We start from the raw sequence: 24,059 nt of genomic DNA, 5'->3' as shown, positions 1-24,059 counted from the left end.
GCAAACCAGCAACACCATTTTTCTTCAATAAGCGGAGACTGTCATAGTTTAAATGTCCAAATCTAGCATGCCATAATAAACTTGATGGAAGTGTACCTTCTTCATGATGAGAAATATATGAGAAATGTTGTGCATGAGCAGAGGTTCCTTGCAGTTTGAGAAGTCTTTCTTCTTCTATTCCCCTCATGACAAGTGAGTGGTCAGATGCTTTTCTTACCTCAAGCTTGCCATCAAACATATGAATGGAGTGACCTTGCTGGCGGATGTGAACCAAGGACAGCAAGTTTCTCTTGAGCTGTGGGAGATATAGAACATGATCCAAAAGAAAGTCTAAAAGACCAGGCAGTTTAAGCCTGATTGTGCCAAGCCCTGATGGCTTGATTTTTGACTGATCTGCAAAGTATACTGCTCCATCAACATTGTCAGTGAAATCTTCAAAAAAATCTTTCCTATGAGTCATATGACAGGTTGCTCCTGAATCAAGCAACCAATCATTTTTCGAAGAAGCAAGTGAAGCATTAAACAAATCTTCATTTACTCCAATGTTACATTGTGCCTCAATATAGTGAGCGGATTCAGGTGCTTTACCTTTGTCTGTATCATCAGTTTTACCTTTCTGCTGGTTTCTTTTCTGCTCAATTTTGTCCCATGGTAGCTTGGATGTAGAAGCATCATGTGATCCATTTCGTTTGCAACGAATGCAATGAAGATCTTATTTTTCTCCTTGAGAATGTCTACCCCCCCTGCCTCTGAAGTATCTTCCTCTTCCTCTTCGTCCACCTCTTCCTCTTGTAGAATCTTGAGCAGGATGCTTTTCTTTATGAGCAAGGCACACAGTCTCTTCAGAAGATTTAGGCGTTGTCTTCTTTCCAAAGGCTTTCTCTCTTTCAGCAAACTTTTTCACAAGAGAGTCAAAGGTTATATCTTTAAGATTTCCATTTGCTTGTAAAGACTCAAGATAATTGGAGTAGGTAGGATAGAGTGCCTTGAGAAAAGCAATAAGAGGGATATCCAGCTCAACCTTAGTGGATTTAATATCATGCATTATAGACTTTAATTCAGATGCAAGAGCAAGAGGATCATTATTTTTTAGTTCAAGAGTGAAGAGTTTAATCATGAGCTGAACAACTTCAAGTGCAGAATGTGATTCATAGAGTTCTTTCAGCTTTTGTAAAGCTTCAAAGGCAGTTGAATATGATGAAATATGACGACTTACTTCTTCATTTATAGATGCTGCGATTAATGCATAGGCTTTGCTGTTCTTGTTTTCCCAAAAGACGAGCTCTTTGTCTGATGTAGGCTGCACTGGGTCATTGTCTCCTTCTCCGACACACACTCCTTTCCACAACTCATTGAAGATGAGGGTGTGTTTTATCATCCAGAACCATTCAGGATAGTTCTCCTTGCTAGTGAGAACTATTCCTACCATAGAGATGATTGAATGCATTCTGTAAAAAAATACTTCTGCTGATAAAAAAACTTCTGCTGATAAATAACTTCTGCTGATAAAAAAAAACTTCCTTACGGTACAGCCTTATGCCCTATATTTTTTTTTTCAAATCCCTCTAATATTTGATAGAAGTATCAGCATTTCATTGAAATATTATGTACATATCACATCAATATTACATATCACTTTAATGCTTCAATGCAGCATTACCATTCAAATGATAAAAAAAAATTGTGCAATACTACTATTCACCTCCACAAATGCTTTGAATGATTTTTTTTTTTAAACAAGACTGCGCAATACTACAGGCATTCAAATCAAAGGCTGATGATTTTAAACCCTTTCATCAGCATCTCCAAGTCTCAAAAACTATAATCCTCTGAAACAAACGATGTGTAGACAAGCCAGACAAGTCCCTTCTTCACAAACTCCTTATAAAAACTAACAATGCCCTCTCATTTGTGCTTATCAAAACCAACAATGCGCTCTGATATGTGCTTATCAAAACTGAGCCGCTTTCGCACATATTCCAACCTTTTAATCGTTAATATCAAAGTCGAAAGACCTTGACCAAAATAATAAGATATGAAAATAATCACAATGGGATTAATATGATGCAGAAATTAGTAGGAATTTGACTTGTGCAAACGTTTAGCCTTGACAACTTCACATAAACAGAGTGAGGTGCACGACATCATCAAGAGCCTCCTGACTTTGCAGTTCAGTTGGGGAAAGTATCTCGAATCGATATCATAATAAAATCATAATACCATTAAAGCATTCGTTCAGGGTTAACGGCAGTGAAGAGTTTTACATAAATACAGAACGACTGTGATACCATGTCAGGCAGCGTTCAATTGCGTTCACAATCAGGCAGCGTTCAACTGGTATTGAAAAATGTCAAACAGCATTCACAATCAGGCAGCGTTCAACTGCGAATGCCAGAGAGTATATCTTCCGAGAGTATGTGATTCACCAAATATGACAATCTCAGAAAATCTATGAGATTGGATGAAGGCTATGTGATTGAGACTGAATCTCAATGTTACGAGGATTTTCCAGGAAGTCCAGAGGTCGGCATCATTCAGTTCTTGGGGCCGAAGCAAATATCAGTACTTTAAGGGAAGACTCAATGTAGGAAAGTTTAACAGTAACGTGAATTTGCAGACAAACATAAGAAGAAGCCCATTGAACCTGAATCTTGTGAAACGAAGGAACCCAAATTGAAAATCAAAGTTAAGAAGAGGAACTCCTGGTTGCCCGACCGATCTTGTCGATGGCGTTTTCGCTGCGCATGGAATCCCTCAGAACGGTGAGAGCGTTGGGTGAAGGGAGTTACGTTAACAACCATGGGCATTGGGTGAGAGCGAAATGAGGCACCAACGCATCTCTGGGCATGTCAGGCCATCGACAGAGGCAGAGCAGCGCTCAGCACTGAGGCAGTGGCAGACTATTTCAGGACAGAGGCAGTGGCAGAGATGAAGGGAGTTACGACTATTTTTAGGACTGGCTCTGATACCATGTCAGGCCAGGAGTAACTCCAGTTTGGCAGAAAACTCAGAAAAACTGATTCGTGTATATTCCATAGGTAACCCATTGTTATATACAATAGGGAGTGATTGTTCAGTTCATCTCCCGATGACTGTTCACCTTCCCAATTTATTTATTTACATAAAATTCCCAATCATGAAGATTAGGTGTCAACATTTGGCAAGTTCTGCATAGTTAGGGATGAATCTACATGGAAAGTTTGCTTTCCCTTGGAAGCGGTGTAACTGAACGTGTGAGGAGGGAGCAGGAAAATCAATGATTTCCTAGGCTTTCATAGAATCAATGTGGATCCCATTCTTGGATATTATGAATCATAGAAGTCGACTGGATTGAACACAGAAGACACATTTGAGTTGGTTTAATCGTATGTTATAATGTCGACATCGTAATAAGATGGCTCTGAGATACATCGAATGGCCTTCACAACATTTAGAGTGAGTAGGAAAATCATCAAGGTATGGTTACACTATATTTTTAACATTGCGAAAAGCATAGTTGATTTCCCTTTGGAAAGTTGTGCCAACATTCTTAAGTTCGAAATCAAGTTTGTGATCATTAGAGGAATTTTGAGGTCTAAAATGGGCCTCCTAAGAAAAATGTACAACCAAAATAAACTTTATAAGAACCAATAAGATTCAAGATGATGATTTCAACCATGGGGGATGATTCACCATTTTTTGAGTAAAAAGTTAAAAAGATTAAAAAATAATAAAATAATAAAACTAATTTTTTAACTTGTATTTTCAACTTATATCCCTACGGTTTTAATCAAGTTTTGAGCAGGAGTAATCGTTAGATGCAAAATTTAATTCCTCTTCTAAGGAGTACCCATGTTGCATACTTTTGATGGACCTTGCTACACGGAAAAAGAGAAATACATGAAAAAACATGATTGCAATCACATTTTTCATGTATTTCTCATTTTTCGTGTAGTATAGTCCATCAAAGGTATGAAACATGGGTACTCCTTGGATGAGGAATCAAATTCTACATCCAACGAACGTTGTCGCTCAAAATTTTAGTAAACCCATAGGGAGATAAGTTGAAAATACGAGTTGAAAAAATAGGTTTTTCTTTTTCTTTTTTCCCTCTAACCTTTGATGATGTAATGCAATCTTATTTTATTATTTCCTTAGGAGGCCCATTTTAGACTTCAAACTTCCCCTAATGAAGAAAACGTACCCCATGGATAGATGAACGCAGTCTTGTGTTGGTCAGATGGGAGAATGTTGATTTGGTTATAGCTAGAGAATCCATCCATAAATGAGAAAATTTAATTCCCAGCAAAATAATCAACAATTTGGTCGATGAAATGAGTTGGGTAGTTGTCTTTAGGAAAAGCATGGTTAATATTATGATAATTGATGCATACTCATATTGTACCTTGTTTCTTCATTATAGGAACTATGTTCGAGACCCAATCGGTTAAAGGAACAGGATAAATAAAATCATCAAACAAAATCTTTTCGACTTCTTTCTTAATCGCATGAGATTTCTTAGGTGGACCATACGTAGACGTTGTCTAACTAGTTTAGCATCCGGATAAGTTTTAATTCCATGCACCACAATGTTTGGATCAGTGTCTGGCATATCTTCATATGTCCAAGTGAAAATGTCACAAAATTCTGGAAAAAGGGCCTTGTAAATATATTTCATTTGGAGAACACGAGGCACCTATATGGACATTCTCAAAAATTTCGGGTTTAATCAAAATATCAAGGGGAATAGTATACTCAATATTTGGAATATTTCTCTCAGAATTCACCTCATGAATGGATATGAAATTATGAGGTTTCTTAGTAACCTTGGGTGAGGAAAATTCTTCAAAATTGTTCTCAAGAGTTTCAAGTAAGAAACAGGAATGATGATGATTATCGTCCCAGGGTTTCTCATTTGATGTCATGATCTCCAAGATTATTTCGCTAGTGGAGAAGATGTTGTCAAAAGGTTCAGAGTGATAAAATGAACCTGAACCCTGAGAGTGGTCATCAATCAAGTTTACTAAGTCAATGGTTTCATAATTTTCCGAACAAGCCAAGTGAATAGCTTCATAAGCTAACTCTACTAGATTGAGCAACATACGGTCGCCAAAAGAGTCAATGTTGGAACTATCAGGTACTATCCAAGGATCCTAAGGAATAGTACTAGACAAAATCATGTTGATTGGAGAAACCGTAGTGTGAATGTTGAGAGGAGGGAGCATGAAAGTCCCCATAAGAGATGAGTCTTTTAATAATCCTACGCCAACATTCTCAGAAGGGGGTGGGGATTTCCCCACAAGTGGTATATTTCCAGTAGTCTAGGAATTAGTGGTGAAAAGGGAAAGATGGTCTATAGCTATAATTCCCCCCTAGTGAGGAAAATTAATCATCTGAAAATAGGATGAAATGACAACTTCCATGGCATAAGTCCATGTTCTTCCAAGTAAGAGGTTGTAATCTAATTGTCCAGCAATGACTTCGACCTCTATCGAGACTGTCTTGTCAGTTAATTCCATTGGTAAGGAATTAATAATTTCGTAAGGTTTAAACCCTCTTTTGTCAAAGGCCTTAAGAGTTGTAAGTGACTTATTAAGAGTTGGAGAACCTAAACCTTTCCAATACAAAAGAGACATGATACAAGCGGAAGCACCTTCATCTGCGATGGTGTAGAATACATTTTTTCCTCTACCAAAAACTTGAATCATGAAGGCGATTTGGGGTGGAAGTTTAGGTGTATAATTCTAATGGTTAAACACAATGATGTATGAATCTGAAGGATTTACTCCTCCAATGGATTCTAATAGAGACTTCCTCTGAGTAATACAATTTTGCAATACTTCGAGAGTTGACATAGTTGAAGGAGCAACCTAAGCCATATCTTCAACTATATTATAATTCTGATCAACTCTCGTGTGGGGGTTAAATGATGATTTATGAAGAACCCTTTTTGGAGGAGTTTTAATGGTCAATTTAGCAGCAAGTTTCTGAATTTGGAGAGGACTAGATGTGGGTGGAGTAAAAGTTGATGGTTGATTGGTAGCGTATCCATTAGAAGTATTCATATTACCATAGCCTTTACTTCTAGAAGCCACCAGAACATATTTTTGACACATAAATACGTTAGAAGAGTTATGGGAAGAGGAGGACGCATTTTGTGCAACCGTTTTGGTCTCCTAGTTTGGAAAAGGATCTGCCAACATGACAGGTGTAGTGGATGTATCTTTCATAAATCGATTGATCTCTGCTTGATTTGGACAATCCTTGGTTAAATGTTCTTCATTACAGATTAAACAAGGATAACATGACTTCGTTTTTTCATCAGGAGATTGATTGTTTTGTTTATCCTTCAGAGGTTTTTCTTTTTTATTCTTTCTTTTAGCCTTGTTTGTACTTCTTGGTTGGTGAGATTTACCTTTTGTGGATTGAATGGAATTAATATCAGAAGTACTTGCAGGAGAAATAGAAGATGGGATTTGATTAGTCATAGCATGAATTGACTTCTTGTTGGATTGACCAGAGGATTTTCTCACTAATTGTTGACTGACGGAACCAATCATGCCATCAATAGTGTGTGATCCTTAGAGGGAGAAGGTGGAAGAGTATTAGATGGTCGCGACGGAGCATTAGGTATCTTGTCATAGAGTGTGTCAGATTGAGTATAAACCAAATCTAGATATTGGGCACGAGCAATGAATTTGTCTTCAGTAACAACTCCCCCTTTGCAAACATGTTCAGTTATAGGGGGCAGTAAGGAATTAGTAAACCATTCCGACAAAAATTGATCAAGTATATAGGTTTTGACCAGATAATGGTGATGCCTCCACTCATGTATATGATCAGAAATATGAGTAGATTCACATTATTTCAATGAGGTCAAAATTTCAGTACCTATTTTGTAGTGAATGGGTCGTAGGAAATGGGTTAAAAAGGTTGTTACCAAGCCAATGAAGTTGTTAAATGAGGCTCTACGCAATTCGACATACCACTTTACTGTTGAACCAGTAAGAGTTCTTTGAAAAAGTCGTAAATGAATTGAATCATCATTTAAAGAGTTCGAGTAACACCATAAGTTATATGTCATAATATGGTTTGATAGATCTTCTCCAAGATTTCCACTAAACTTGGCAATGTCACTCGGTAACTTGGTCAAAATAACTAGCCACCAAGGAAAATATTGAATCAGGTCATTGGTGAGCCAGGATAAATCTGGCAACTCTAGCAGTGCGATGAAAGGCAACTTCTTATTGAAATCTAATTGGTATTGTTGGTAACCTTATGGGTAAAGGTTAACTATTGGTGGGGGATATCCAGGATAATATGGAATAGGTTATGCCTCTAGAATTTGCATTCCACCATAAGGATTGGTTTGATAAGTAGGATAACCCACACCAGGTTTCCCAGTTCCAAGAAAACATTGAAATGGTTGGCCTTGGATCTGTTGGCCTTGATAAGGTATTTGTGATATAGTTTCTTGGACAATAGGAATTTGTGGTATGCCTTGGAATGGTCAATCGGATGGAATTTGCATCATTCCAATATTAGGTTGAATTGTTAGCATATGTGGTATTCTTTAGACATGTTGGTTAACTCGCATTTGTGGTATAGTCTGACCAAGTGGTGGAGCTTGTAATGTACCTTGAATATGCTAGGTAGACGGGATTTGAGAAATCACTGGTACCATTTAGCTAGTTCGAAATTGGGATACAACCTGAACAGGTTGACTTGATTGAAATATAACTTGGGCAGGTTGAGGTATGGATTGGAAATATTGACAAGTAGGAACCTTAGGCATAGCTAAAATAGGTTAAGAGGTTAGGAATTGATTTAAGACCAAACTAGGTTGAACAAGCAAGGTAGGATTCCAAGGAGCAGCAACCATTCATGGAAATGGAGCACCCGTAGGAAGAGGAATAGTAACAAGAGGAGCACCAACTTGTAACATCTAATCAGGGGATGGGAACAATCTAGCAACATCTTTTCCCCCAGTTAGAGAATAAGGAGTGTAAGGAGGTGATTGCCCCTTAGTGGGAGGGTATCCAAGATAAGATAAATTACGTTGTTGTGAATGCCCTAATCCACTCAGAAATGCTTCATACTATTGTTCCAAAGGAGCTTGGGGTGAAACAGGGTGTTGAGCGCTCAGTAGAGATAGACCAGATAATATTCCAGATGATGAGGGTAAATGAGAAGTCCATGGACTAGTTAATGTACCAAAAAAGGTTCCAGATAATGACTAGTATTCGGGTTGTACAGATGGACCACCATATAGGTGCATTTCTGGTGACGCAACAAACATAAAGTTTTTCAAAATTTCAGTCGACTCACTCATGATGGTGGATATGAGTTGAGTGACTGCAGATGACTCACTCATGGTTAAACTTCCCAAAAAAGTAGACAAGTGAGGGGAATTCAAAAGAAAATTATAACGAGGAGCACGCGATAAAGGAGCTTGTGGTCAAGTATGAGGGGTGGAAAAGGGATGTGCTTTATAAAGAGGAGTCCATCTTAAATAAAAAGGAGATCGAGGTCAAGAAGACTCTTCTTAAGTAATGTCCTCAATACTCAATAAACCAGGAGGAAGCAGTTCTCTGTTAGTGCCTGAGATCAAAGGTAATAGATGATATGAAGGAAAAGTTCTTGAAGTGGCTGACTCAACAATGGGTGGTTCCTCAAGTTGAATTACCTCGAATTGTATGATATTCGAGTCTGCAAATTCGGGTTCTATAACTTCAGGTTCGTTTTCAACTGTTTCAAGTTCACTAGTTTCCAAAGATGTAACCTCAGGTTCAATACTAATAAGAATTGAAGGCTTTGGTTGATTAATTTCAGATGAAGGTCCAAATGGGGTTACTCATGAAGTACCACATTCGGTAGTTTGTGTTTTCTTATTTCTTCGATGACTAGGATTTTCCTCAGGAGGTAGAGGAGGCAATATTTGCACCCTACACGAACGATGAGGGTGTTGTTCCATGGTTTATTTATTTAATTTTAGAAATTTAAAACAAAGATAAAAATAAAAGCTGTAACTAGGCATATAAGGATTACCAAGCCACTGTTAACTGCAATATGTCGTTTTAGGTATGTGTAGGAAATCTCCTTGAATGTTATGTTCGGTGTATCACATTTGATAAGGTGGCTGACTCAGTTAACTAGGGTTGGTTTTCATCCTAATGGGGACTTCCAAAATATACTCAAAGGTACGTGGAAGTGCAGTCCATTTTAGTGTTGTCTAATGCATCATGTACGATGGGAAGCTCATACATGGAGTTCCATTTCGATAAAACCGAGGGTACATTGGCAAGAACAGTCCTATATAATCAGATGTACATGGAATACCGACCACCCCCGGAATCTAACGTAGAAAAGTAACAACTCCTATGTTTATAGATGTTGGAACATGTCTTCTAACCCAAACCCACTATGTGTGTCGTTAATGTTCCAAATGTTCCTTAGGTTAATTGTATAAATTTTAAAGTTGATATTAATTTAAGTTTTAATTTCAAGGCTCACGAAACGAATCCACTTGGACTCCTATAATGTAGATAACATGATAAAAAGAAATTTTTTTAGTTCAATGAAGATCTATCTAAGAAAAGGAAGAGGTTTCAAACAAAGATGCAACACTCAATGGTGCAGCAAACAAGGACTTCCTAAACTAGATCTTGTAATTATGTTATTCCAATTCAATTCAAAGCCATAAATGCAATGCAGGAAATGAAATTTTTGTTTACTTTCCTTTTCAATTTTCAAATGTAATGAAAAATGAAATGCATCTAGATCACTGATCAAAATAACTCACACAGATTAAAATTGTAATATGAAAATTTCTTTTATCGAATCAACAATGAGGCCAAGTGATCACAAACCCTAATTGACTAGAAAAAAGAAAAACAAACAAACTCTCATCAAGAGGAAATCACACTCAAACTTAAACACATTGTTGGCTTCACAAAGACGATGACTAGTTTGAAGACTCAAAAAAAGACACTGCAACAGAAAAAAAACTCAGAGCAAGGCATAAAAATGTAATTTTTTGCTTCCTACAGGATCATTTCAGGTGAAGTATGGGTACCATTGCAAACCATCGCTCTTACAGAGAGAGATAGGTGTGTTGGTTCGCTCTATCTCTAAACAGAAAATGTGTTGGGATTGATTTTTCTCAAAATATGAAAAACTAGCCCAACCAAACTCAGAATTAGACTTTCCTAAGGCTGATCATTGTCTAAACAATTCAAATTGAGTCGATCTCAAAGGTCCTAGTGTTGAAAAGTGAAACTATGTTCAGTCTTCATAATGACATGTAATTATGACTTTTGTAAATGATGTAATGAAGAAAAATAAAATTATTATTGTAAACCTTGCTTCATGAGTTTCGAGCAAGTGATTTTATTTTTATATGGCTCCCATTGAGAGCCTTAGGATTATTCATTAAAAGTCAAAGAGTCTATGTCATGTATTAAGAACCCTTCTTGGGGATATATCAATGTATATGATTCTACATAATATCTAGATAGCCCTCCAATGACAAGCAGCCATCCTCTTCAAGTTAGCCTCCAAATTAATAAATTAAACTCATGTCAGCTTACATTTAAATGGACACATCCCTTCAATAGATCATGTCGGCTTATTTATGGATATAGACTACTATATATACATAGCTACTCTCTTCACATCCACACACAGAAAATTTCAGATCTCTCTGAGCTTTTCGGATGGGTATATCAGAGACAAGTTTGATGGAAGGGACAACAGAGAATTAGTATGCATCTCTGTAATTTCGGATCATAATTATTGTGAAGAAGTTTAGAGGATAGTGAGGATATGTTTAAGCATAATCACAGTTCAGAAACTCGGATTATCTAAGATTTAGATCACAGAAAGAAGGTATTGAAAATGCGGCGAAGGTATCTCATGATAAATGGAATGTAAGGACTTTTTAAGGGACAACAAGGATTCAAGAATCTTGGATATAATCACAGTAAAGGAGTTTAATAGCATGAAGTTCGGACTTCTGGAAGCCACATACCAGTGCTCTAATGAAGCCACAAAAATTGGTGTGGTGTTATGACAGTAATGAATTTCCATGTCACTATAGTTCGATAGAAGATGATCTCAGTTCATGGTGATAAGCGAATAAATCTGAAGTGGAAGAGGAGGAGTCAAGTAGAAGTTTGACTATCAAGAGAGTTGGTGTCTTGGTCTTGGAGTGGCTAATAGGTTAAGGGTATTTGTCTTAGTATTCATCAATTGGAATCTCTATAAGAAGAATTTGTGTGGGTTTTCCTCTTAAGAGGGAGAGGCTTTGGCCCTGGCTCATAGCCTACATGTTGTGTCTCTTGTTTATTTATGTTCATGCATTGGTTACTGTTTGATGAAGAATAATACTAATAATCTAACATAAATAAGATCATAATCTAAATAAGTAAAAATCATTCAAAAGCAGTCAATAATAGAAGAGAAATCACCTAATGCTAATGCTCTAGATTTCTCAACATGGTATCAGAGCTAAGGTGTTGAAGTCAAGGGAAGGGAATCTAATCAAAGAGACACTCAAGGATTGAGTTTCAAGGAAAGCATCAAAGCAAGTCAAAGGCTATCAAAGCAAAAGATCAAGATCTTCATTAAAGAATCGCACCCTAGATCGAAGGGGCAGTCTACAATAGCAAAATTTTTTGATCCTATAGTCATCATAAAAAGACCACAAATATCCTCATCAAGTTATCTACAAAGAAAGGTAGCTCAGAGTACTTTAAAGTTGAAGATTACATCATCTTGGAGAGGACAATGATGAATTCAAACCCTTAGCTTAGTCACACAGTGGTTCAGATCTCTGTGTTGATGAATAGTTTCAGATGTCATATCACAATATAGAGTTTGAACAAAACAAAAGTGAAAGTGAGGTTTTGTTTAGGGTAAAGTTCGGATCTCCACAGTGAAATAATTTTTGATATGTCTCTCCATAATTTTGGCTAAATGATGTGAAGGAGCTGCCAATAAGAGAATTATTATAAGTCTTGTTAATGTTGTAGAAAGGACAGTTTGGTGTCAAGACAGTAATATAGTGCCATCTCAAGTGTGTCAACAGTTCGTTGCTATCATATTATGCTGAGAAAGGAAATGATCTCAATGCATAAGAAGAACCAAAAGGAGGAAGGATAAGATAATCAAGAGATCTAGATTGAAAGGCAATGTCATTATAAAAGGAGAAATCTCTTCTCATTGAAGAAGAGTTATTAATTTGGAAGAAGATCATACAAAAGGGAGCACTAATACATCTTCTTCAACCAGCATTAAAGTGATCAAGTTGAAGATTTCATCTTCACTTTTCAAGTAAGTATCTTTCATTATTTAATCAATTTGGTAAAATGACTTCGTGTTTGCAAGGAGATCTATAAGTTGGTTGGTTCATCAAAATTCCTTGCATGGAGAAGGAGGATAGACATAATCCTCGAAGAAAGTGAATTCATTGAACGTATCAATGGAAAGGTCTCCTCTGAATATATGGAAAGGGGTGAAAGGGCTCAAGGGATTCTTATGTAATCAGTGAAAGATCCTTGATCCCTATATAACAATATTAGAGACATCAAAGAGATATATATGATAGGCTGGTAGAGATATTCTCTGAAGATGTGATAAAGAAGGTCACATCACTTAGATTTGACCTACACAAGTTCAAGGTATCAATGGATAAATGGTTATCTTCATAAGATCTCAATTGCAAGATCTGGGAGATATAATCCCCATTGTTCTAAATGCACTAACTAATGAATAAGGTACGAAATGTCCATGGGGATAAGAAAGTTACCTCATTCGGAAACTTGTGGTTTATACGCATGATAGAAGAAGACAAGTTGGGGGCAAAAGTGTTGAAGGTTAAAGGACTAAAACATTTGTAGGAAGGAAAGGGAAAATTGGAAAGTTTTGGTCCTCAGAAAAGAAAGAAGAGCATAGTTGAGATTCAATGCTATGGATGTAAAAATTATGGACATTACAAGAAAGATTGTCTTAAAGGGACAATATCAAAAGAAGAGAAGAAGCCCATATCACCGAAGAAGTGGAGGAAGTTGAAGAGAAGAAATCCAAGAAAAGAGGATGTAAGAGATCTCTACTGAGATAGTCTCCCTCACAAAAGGTCTTGATATAGCTTCTAAATATTATGTTATAGGATATGGATATAATAAATAATAAAGATGGATCATGGCATCATGGAAGCATTAGAAACAATAGCACGTGACATCACCAAAGGAAACATGAAGTATGTCTAGAACAAAATCCATGGAAATCAAATATGAAGGATATAGCTCTTGGGAACCTCATTGCAAACTTAAAGAAAGGAAGAAGTCATCCAGGATAAGGCTCATCATACATCAAGTCAAAAAGGAAACATCTGTTGAATATGGATATACAAGATCCTCGATATTCTCTGATGGAATCCTCATCAGAGGGTTCACCAATCTAGAGAGGAAGCAAGTGTTTCATTAGGAACTCCAACTTGTGGAGTTCATGGGATGATTGTATGATGGCATAAGAGATGAAGCAGATCAAGGAGTTGAAGATCTTTTCAATCAAGGAAGATGTTGAAAAAAACCTAGATGACCTAAAGGTAAATGAGGTATGTATGCTTGTATTAAATATTATAATGCCATGTCGTATGGTTGCAGGTAACATGGATCACTACTTCTATCTTGAGAAGCATGATCAAGGGAAAAGGATCTCCTCCTTTGAAAGGATGCAGGAAGGCATAAGTCACACTAGATGAAATCAACATAATATGCCCTCATATGAAGTATGAGGTGGTTGAATACAATTAAGGAACTCTGATTGGAATCTCTTGAGAATGGAATGTGTGAAGAAAGGAAGGAATAGATCGTGAGATATGCAACCATGATAAAGGAAATCAACATCCAAAAGACCAAGAAGATTTGACTAGGAAATCTCCTAGAAAGATATGAAGACTTTGATGGAAGTCTGAAAAAGATGGAGACCCTTAACAATGGATATATTTGGGAGATGCATCAACATGTATGCAGGATATTGATACCTACAGGAAGATGTCATGATGAAAGACCATCACAAGGTAATTTTTATTTAAGTGTTCATTTCTTATTTTTGAACAAATATCTGGATGGGCTTATGTAGGACTGCCAAAGGGAATAATTATGGATGACTTCCAAGAGGACCATATAGAAGGATGTAAGAACTTTCTGGAAAATATGGCATGAAGAAAGGAGCATGACATGAAGCAAGGCCAGATGAAGACTGATGGATTACTTTCTGATGAAAGGAATGATGACATGACTGACTCGTGGAAGAAAGTGATGGATGATTTGTGCCCTATGTAGAAGCCACAAAATATGAAGACTCTTGGACTAATAAATTCATGACATCTAAGGAAGAAGCTCTTCAAGAATTTGGTCGAGGAGTTGATGTAGGTCCCTAATTAAGAGGGAGCCTAGAAGCAAGTTTCCTACTTGGGAGAAAATTAAAAATTCCTAAGCCAAGAGGAACCTTAGGTACATTCCTTGCGTAGGAATGAGTAAACTCCTTTATTAGAATAGATATGTCCTCCCTAATTTAGATTGAGAGATAGACACATCATTTTGGTCTTCACCTGGGAAGATAGAATGGAGGATTGGGTAATCATCTGGCATATGATATTGTTTGAGGATGATATAGGGAATCCAAGGTAAGAGTAGTCATGTACTGATATTCTTTGCGGACTGGTTATCTAAGATAACAATATTCCAAAGAAGTTCATACTCTATGAACACCTGGGTGGAGTATGTACCTTGAGAGACAATGATTTTGGTGTCTATGAATCATTGGTCTCACCATCATCATGCTCTGATCATGTGGATAGAGTTGTTAGTCAAGGCCTTGTTATGTGACAATGTTGGTTGATATGATGTTAGACAAATGGGTTACCAATCTGATTCTTCTTATGAGAAATTCTTTAGATTGAGAATAACCAAGTACCATTAAGAATACCTCCCTAGTTAAGAGGGAGTGTTGAAAAGTGTAACTAGGTTCGGTCCTGTAACACCCTCCAAGGTAAATGTGCATATAAACAACATAATAGGAACAGAAATACAATAAACAGATCAGCCATCAAAATCCATATATACATCAGTACTTTTGCACATGAAAATCAAGGGAATGAATTTTTTCATTAATAAATGCAATGAACCAGCCGGAGATGGGACTACCACGTTCCACTCGACCATAGATTGGCTGAGCCAAGTCTCTCTTCATCTAATCACCCCTGTGCCATATTCCAAGCATGAATGTGGGATATCATAGAACACAGCAATCAAAACTCATCCAGGGCTTCCAGAAGCCACCCACCTCAACCCATCAAACAGTGGTTCCACCTCACGGTCGAACATCACCAAATACTATCATCAGATTGGTCTCCATCCAAGCCTTCCAGGGCTTCCAAAGTGTTTGTCCCACCAAGGCTTCCAAAACTAGTAACTCAACCCATAGTTTATACAGGGATTCTAAAGTGTTTGTCAAACCAAGGCTTCCAGGACTAGTAACTCAACCCACGAAGGGATTCCAGAACATTTGTCCAACCAGGGCTTCCAAGGCTAGTAACTCAACCCAAACTATTACAGGGCTTCTAGAGTGTTTGTTCAACCAGGGCTTCCAGGACTAGTAACTCAACCCAAGCTAAGGAAATATGAGAACCAACCAAAACAAAACAATGAAAGTAAACCCACAATCACCATGGCTATCCAGGAAATGGAAAGGCTAGGAAATCTACTGTTGATCCAATCAATCCTCCATGCCAATGATAGATCAAAACCAAGAAACTACATGCATGTGCCATGCATGCCAAAACTAGTGAAGAAAACATACACGCAACTTGGTACCTGCAAGAAAATCTGATGTAGCTGCTGATGTTGATGCCTTCTTGTGCTTTCTTGCTCTTCCTTTTCCTTCTTTCTCCAAGAATCCAAGTATGCCACACCCTCCAAGAGTGCTCTAAGAAAACTCTAAGTATCCAAGAGTATGAGAGAGAGAGAGAGAGAATAATGAGAGAGCTCCAAAATTGAACTGACCAAGCCTTGCCCATTGATCCTCATAGGCATTTTTATTAATGAGGCCTTTATTTTCTTCATTTTCCATTATTTTCCTTCAATTTCCTCCTCACGTGCAAAATGTGACCTTTCATCTTCCTTTCCTCCTAATTTCCATTATTTTCACAAATAAATGTGCCAAAATACATTTTTGCCTCTTTAATGCCTTAGCCATTGCCTTTGCCAATTTCCTTAACCATAAACAACCAAATGAACACCCACTAGGATGTTTTTCCCACCATTCAGCTTGGAATACATGTCCCATCATCCATGGTATTTATATATTTTTACATGGAATTTTCACCAGGGTTGTTACAGAACCCTCCCCTTTGGGGGACACCGTCCTCGGTGTTCAATCACACATATATATCAGCAACCTGCTGACAGAAAACATACTGCTCATGGAGCTTTATAACCCAGCTCGATGTAGTATTTACAATGAAAGATCTGCTCAAGACATAACATCATGAAACATGACAACATACCGCATAGTGGAGCTTTATAACATAGCTCATTACGGTATTTACAATGATCATCCTGCTTAAAAACTCATATGACATCATAACATCATGATAACATAACCACATGATAGCATAATAACATAACACCCATACCGCATAGTGGAGCCTTATAACACAGCTCGTTACAGTATTTACATCCATACACGGGTGTACATATAAAAACCTAATCAAAATATATATACCAAAACATATGCCAAATAATATACCAAACATATATCAATCATACACTAATCATCATATAGAATCTATCAAAACATCATAAGGCATATATTAAAACATCATATAGTATGTATCAACCATCATAAAGCATATATCAACCATCATAAAGAAACTACCAAACCACCATAAGCAACCACCAAACCACCATATCAAGCTGTTAATTCTTGTAGTTGATTTCAACTACCCAATCGGACATTTCATGAATTCCTGTACCAAACACATAACTTCCATTAGATTTGAAATAAATTGAAAATAAATTCACATCATACCTCATTGGTAGCTCATCAATAAGGTACATTTTCAATCATGTTCGCTTCCTGTCACAACAAGTCAAACTAGCATATTTGACAAAATCAGCATATATAAAGATATCACATCAGGTTAGCTCAAACACAACCATCATAGATCAAAATCATAAATCACATGTAACGATCATAAACCAAAATCATAAATCACATGTAACGATCATAAACCAAAATCATAGATCACATATAATCATCATATACCATAGTCATAAATCTCATGCATAATAAAATTGAATTAAAATATTGATACCTATCCTTCATCGATCCTTACTTATGCCTTTGTTCTTTTGTATAGACACCAGATCGATTTCCACACCCAGTAAACACCCAATGCCTTCTCCTCTACCAGTTTCACATATGCATAGTGTGCATCACACACATACAACCACACTTGATACACAACACCATGAAATACATGCACTTACACCTGACATACAACATATACACCTACAGCCAGTGTACAACATAATGCATCCATCTATACCTGATGTGCAATAGAACCCAATACATGTACCTACACAAATTACAACACAATGAATACACATGATGCAATGCCACGACTACATGATGCACATACATAATACCACATGCCCATAACACAGCATGGATGACATGCACATAATACCACACGTACACCAATATCATATGTACAACATGTACACAGTACCACCGGTACACCACACCACCTGCACAAGGTGTGCACAACATCACATGTACATGGCACCACCTGCACAACGTGTACACAATGCCACATGTACACTACACCATTATACAATGCATACACAATACCACATGTACACAGTACCACATGCACGACATGTACGCGACACCACATGTACACAGTGCCACATGCACGACATGTACCTAGCACCACATGCACACAGCGCCATTTGTACAATATGTACACACACACATGAAACCACTTGTACAATCATGCACACCACACCATATGTACATAGTACCAATGTACCACATGCACGCAACACCACTTGTACATAGCATTGCACATCCAACATGTATATAGCATCATCTGTACACAGCACTGCATATCCAACATGTGCATAGCACCATATGCACACAACACCGCATATCCATCATGCACACAATACAATATATACACAATATCGCATATCCAACATGTACATAGCACCATCTAAACCCAATATTGAATATGTAACATTCATACAACACTATATGTACCATCCTGTACATAACACTGCATAAACAACATGTACACACACTATATACACACAACACCACATGTGCACACATCATATATGAAACATGTACAACATATACAGTATATGCACAACAATAGTACCACACATCCAAAACCATATTGTCCTTACCAAGAAACCTTGCTTCCAGTGTCTTACCCATGCTTGTCCCTAACATGTCGCAAACCACACTGCTTTCACTTGGCTGATGTATCCTTCAACATTACCTGTCATAACATAAACATAGGCATAATACAAGTATACAATATCAATTCATATCCACATGATACTGACCTCGTATATTTGTCATGACTACTCTTCCCAATTGATTCCTCGTAAGACTAGGAACCTCTTCATGTCGTTCTCCTGCATAAGCAATCATTCCTCCACAAGAATGATCCCTGACAACCCTGTCAGACAGTAACATAGATACATGGATACATACATACATATATAAACATTAGCATAAAACAATCATGATCCTGTCAGACAACGACATACATTCATACATGTATACATATATAAACTTCAACATAATCATGATCAAAAAATAATTACCAGATAACATAAGGTCTAGGTTAAGAGAAATTCCTTATTTATGCACAGGCATTGAGAGAAATAGTTCCCAACATAGCCAAAGCATATGACACCTCTGATCCATTTACTTTACCTTTTCTAGTTACCTTTCTCATGTCTGCACTACTTCTGTCCATTTACCACAATGGACCCAACCAGTCCAACCAACTGTCATAGTCTTACCTTCCGCTACGCTTACTCATACACCAAGCTCCATCTGAGTCTTACATCACCTCTTGGGTACCACATAGCTCTCCTCGAACTACAGTAACTTTCCTCTTTCCCAACCAATTCCCAATACTCAAAACGTAAAAGGCAAGACAATAAACAAATAAGAATAAGACCATAAAAACCAATAACAACATGACTCCGCAAACAAAGTGGTATGGCCATACACTAGACATAAACAAAGCTGCAAATCAAGCTCAACAATTCATAAAATACCAAAAGCACAAGACTAACAACAAACACCATGACTCAATTCCCATGGTTCCTAGGGAAAGCTCAACCTGAGCCTTCTTCAAGATTTCATGGCAACCTCTCTTGCCATGCAACTCCCTGCATCATGCTCACAGATGTCAACCACATGTTCAAAATATCAAGATAATCATATTTATCAATTTGAAATCAACTTTTACAAACAATCATGTTATAATCCAGTGGACATGGACTTCGAGGCGGTGGACTATACGCCGGATCCATTTCCCGGTCAGTCCATTTTCGGCAGACCTAACCCTAGCCGGTCACATTTTGCTTCTCCCGTGCACTCCGTATCCACGCTGACCTGCTCTGCTCTTGTATTCACTCTCCTAGGGCTCTCTGCCTCCTCCCTTCATTTCAGAATGCTCTCCATTGACTCCACAGGTCTTGATTGTTCGCCGCTTTCTCCTGGCACTCTGCACCTGCTCTCCACGACCTCTCTGTCCTTGCCATCTTTTGAACCTCACCCTCCAGAGGCTATTTACCAGAGGCACCCCTCCCCATCCCCTCACGAACAAGTTTTGACAGGCGCGACCGCAAACCCTTCTAGGGGGCCTCCGATCCAAGGTTCAGGCCTGCCTACCTCGGCCACAACCTCTCCGTCTGGGTGCTTTGAGACACCAGTGATCAAGGTCAAGTCGGTGACGCAACAGCATCAGGAAGGTGGATCTCCCTCGGACCCCTTACAGGATCATCCCACCGTGCTGCGAACCTATAAGCAGAAGGTAAAGTGCATTAGAGCCACTACCAAGGATTTTACGATAAATTTCGGTGAAGGGTTATCTATGGGCGAGATTGCGGATAAATCAAGCACTGTCCTGGTTGGCCATGTCCGGGGAAGGGCATATTCGGCTGAGCGCTTAACACTATGGGTTCAAGAAATTTGGGGAAATACTCTGAAAGAGCTGCCGGAGGTGCAGCTCCTCCCCCGCGGATGGTTTGCATTACACTTCTTGAAGGAAGAATACACACATCTGGTCCTTGCCCGCTACTGGCATATTCAAATGGCCCCAGTCCTCCTCAACCACTGGAATCTGATGTTTGATCCGGAAGGGGAACAGATAGGTGTCGGACCTCTTTGGGTACGACTTCCAGGGCTCCCTTTGCAGTACTGGTCGGAGGACGTCTTCATGCGGATAGGGAACACACTTGGAACCTATCTCGATTATGACAGATCCTACATCCAGTCAAAGAATCGAACCCTTGCAAGAATACTGGTCCATTTGGATACTAGAGAGGGTCTGGAAGAGAAAATTAATCTTTGGTGGAAAAATGTTACCTGGGTGTAGATTCTGGACTACGAGGGAGTCCCATTTCGATGTAGAAGGTGTCACAAGGTTGGACATGTCTTCAAGGAATGTCCTCTAGTCAAAAAGGCTCCGGATTCACCAACCAAAGTTGCTGACACACAGGGACATTCTACTCCACGCTCAGACTGTCCTCCTATGCCGACGAAAAGGGCCTCTGATCGTGCGGTCTCCACCCAAGAGGCTGATTGCTCGCACAGAACTTCGTCACCTCCCATGACGCGATCTAGGGCAGCAGCTGAGTCCGCAAGGAAAGCGGGTACTTTCTCTTTTCCCATATCCTCTGCATCTATATCATGTTTTGTTTCTCATGCAACATCATCTCCTCTGCATTTCATTCCCTCCATCCCATGTTCCCTCTCCATCCCTCCGCCTTTTTTCTCCACTACTGCTCCATCTTTCCCACCTGTCACCACATCCCCTCCCGCGGCGACATCCCCTCCCACACTCTCTGAGGATGGGTCTGAACCCTCACATTCATATAATCTGTGCCCGCAATCCCACCAGGTCGAAGCAGCGCTATCTGCATCAGGGCTAGGCCTCACTACACCTGGTCCTTCCACCAAATCTTCACGAGGCCGAAAATCTTTTCTATCCAAAGCTATTCTCCGGGCAGGGGCTGAAATAGTTTCTGGAAGACAATCCTCCATTGATAGGGTACTTAGAGCGATGAATACCCAGGAGCGGTTCCCCTCATGAAGTGTCTCTCATTTAATTGCAGAGGTATGGCTAGTACCTCAAAAAAACTAGCCCTAAGGAGACTTTTCGAATCAAAGCCCGTCGACATAATCATGCTGCAAGAAACCCTGGGTGAGGCCGAGACCATTACTTCTACCCTAGAAGCCCTAAAACCTGGTTGGCTTTTTCACTCTGTGGGAGCCTCGGGCCGATCTGGTGGACTTGCTATTGGGTATAACCCTAGATCCATCAAAGCCCTCTCTACTTGGGGTGGTGCAGGGTTTATAGGGCTAGATATTTTTTCTGTTGAGCTAGGTTAGGAGCTTCGGATCATTAACATTTATGGGCCTTGTCACAGACGAGAGGATTTTTGGCAAAGGTTTTTAAATCTTGCCTTGGTCACGGCCGATAATATTATCTTGGGAGGGGATCTAAATTTCTCTCTGGGGTTCGGAGAATCGTGGGGCTCTCAAGCACAAGTGGATCCTCTCTCTGAGTTCATGTTGAACATATTAGAATGCCACAACTTTGCTGATATTCCCATGAATAAACCCCTTCCCACCTGGAGGAATCGTAGGGTTGGGGAGGCAGCCTTGGCCAGAAGACTTGATCGCTTCTTGATCAAGTTACCATTGATGCAGCTCCTGCACAGATATAGGCAATGGGTGGGAGTGGGGGGCATATCAGACCACTCTCCCATATTCATGGAGATACTTGGTACCTATCCGAAGCCTAAATCGCCTTTCAAGTTCAATCACATCTGGCTTCAGGACCCTGCATACATCAAGCTTGTCACTGATTTCTGGAAATCAAACCCTATCACAGGTTATCGTTCCCTTGCTGAGGGATTCTGTCATAATCTCTCTCAGTTGAAGAGATTATCTAATACCTGGGCAAGAGAAAAATCACAGAGGGAGGATCAGGATCTCTTACATATTGAATCTGATTTGAAAAGCTTATTGGATGACAGCAATAAGGGCTTTGTTTCCATACAAGATAAACTACATCTTACCGAGCTTGAGAAGTCCAAGGAAAAGATCCTGAAAGAGAGAGAAGAATCCTGGCATTTGAAGAGTAGAGCTCTGTGGCTAAAAGCTGGTGACGACAACACTAAATTCTTTCAGAGTTATGCAAAGGGAAGAAAGGTCTCTAATACCATCTGGCACCTTCCCTTACCTGAGGGAGGTGTTGCTGACACCTTCAGCAAATTATCTCGGTTGGGCACCACTCATTTTCAAAATCTCTTCAAGTCACCTCCTGGGACAAATTTAGCTGATATCATCCAAGTGGCTGGCCTTTTTCCGCGCTTCGTTGATGCAGACATGGAGGCGGATCTCATCTCCCCTGTCTCTTCAGCTAAACTAGAAGGAACCCTGAAATGGTTCAAGAAGGACAAAAGCCCTGGACCGGATGGTTGGACGGTCGAATTTTACCTGGCTTTTTATGAATTACTGGGGAATGACTTGCTACATGTGATTGAGGAATGCAGATCTACTGGGAGATTATATGATGCTATTAATACCACCTTCATTGCTCTCATCCCTAAGTCGGACTCTCCCTCATCCTTCAACGACTTCAGGCCCATCTCTCTCTACAATTGTCTATACAAGATCACTGCTAAAATCATTGCAAATAGGATCCGTCCCATCCTCTCTCAGCATATTTCCCCCAAACAATTTGCTTTCCTGGAGAACCGACAGATACATGAAGCCATAGGCACGGCTCAGGAAGCCATTCACTCTATTCGGTCAAAGAAGCTTAAGGGCATCATTCTAAAAATTGATTTGGCCAAAGCTTTTGACCGTGTCAGTTGGCTATACATCAAAATGCTTCTTATGCACTTGGGGTTCCCCCACAGCTTCATCAATTGGATTATGGCCTGCATTACCTCACCCACCTTCAGCGTCCTTATTAATGGCTCTGCATCTCATTTTTTCCATGCTGAAAGGGGTCTAAGACAAGGCTGCCCCCTATCTCCTCTCCTCTTCCTTATTGTCATGGAAGGTCTCAGCCGAATCCTTATCCAGGAAAAGAGAAATGGTAGACTTTTCGGGCTTAAATTATCAGAGCAATGCTACCTCACACATCTATTATTCGTGGATGATGTCCTTATCTTCCTTGATGGCAGCATCAGAGACTCAGCATCTTTTGCAAATGCCCTATCTCTTTTCTCTAGGGCTATGGGAATGCTGGCAAATCAGGGGAAATCCACCATCACCCTAGCCTATACCACCATTCAAGAATCTCGTTTTGCCCAGCACCACTTCCCTTATAACATCCTTCCTCTGGATCAAGGATTTAAATACCTGGGCTTTTGGATCAAGCCCTTGAGCCAAAAAATTGCTGATTGGATTTGGTTGGTCATCAAGCTGGAAAAAAGGTTGACTCATTGGAGTCATCATTTCTTATCCCAAGCAGGAAGATTGGTCCTCATCAAATCTATGCTGGAGGCTACACCAGTCTTCTGGATGTCTCTAGCATGGATACCCAGGAACATTTTGGCCCGTCTTCAACAAATATGCAGCAGATATCTCTGGAATGGGCATCAAGATAAAAGGATCTTTGCTTGGGTGAGCTGGAAAAAGATCGCACTACCCAAAAAATGGGGTGGATGGGGCCTTAAAGATCTCAGCCACTTTGCACAGGCTTTGGCTGCAAAAATGGGTTGGACCCTACTCACAGGGCAGAACCT

At 39.2% G+C, this 24,059-nt stretch overlaps 1 pseudogene; it reads right to left on the bottom strand.

Annotated features, from left to right (window-relative positions):
* Window positions 1-19,039, bottom strand: part of LOC149247059 (DNA repair RAD52-like protein 1, mitochondrial pseudogene) — a 33,012-nt pseudogene extending 13,973 nt beyond the window's left edge.
* Window positions 19,040-24,059: the final 5,020 nt, after the last annotated feature.

Source organism: Pinus tabuliformis, chromosome 7 (assembly GCF_031772625.1).
Source record: "Pinus tabuliformis cultivar Carrire ecotype Pingquan chromosome 7, CPIR1, whole genome shotgun sequence".
Classification (NCBI taxonomy): domain Eukaryota; kingdom Viridiplantae; phylum Streptophyta; class Pinopsida; order Pinales; family Pinaceae; genus Pinus; species Pinus tabuliformis.
This window is presented reverse-complemented; position numbering and strand designations above follow the sequence as displayed.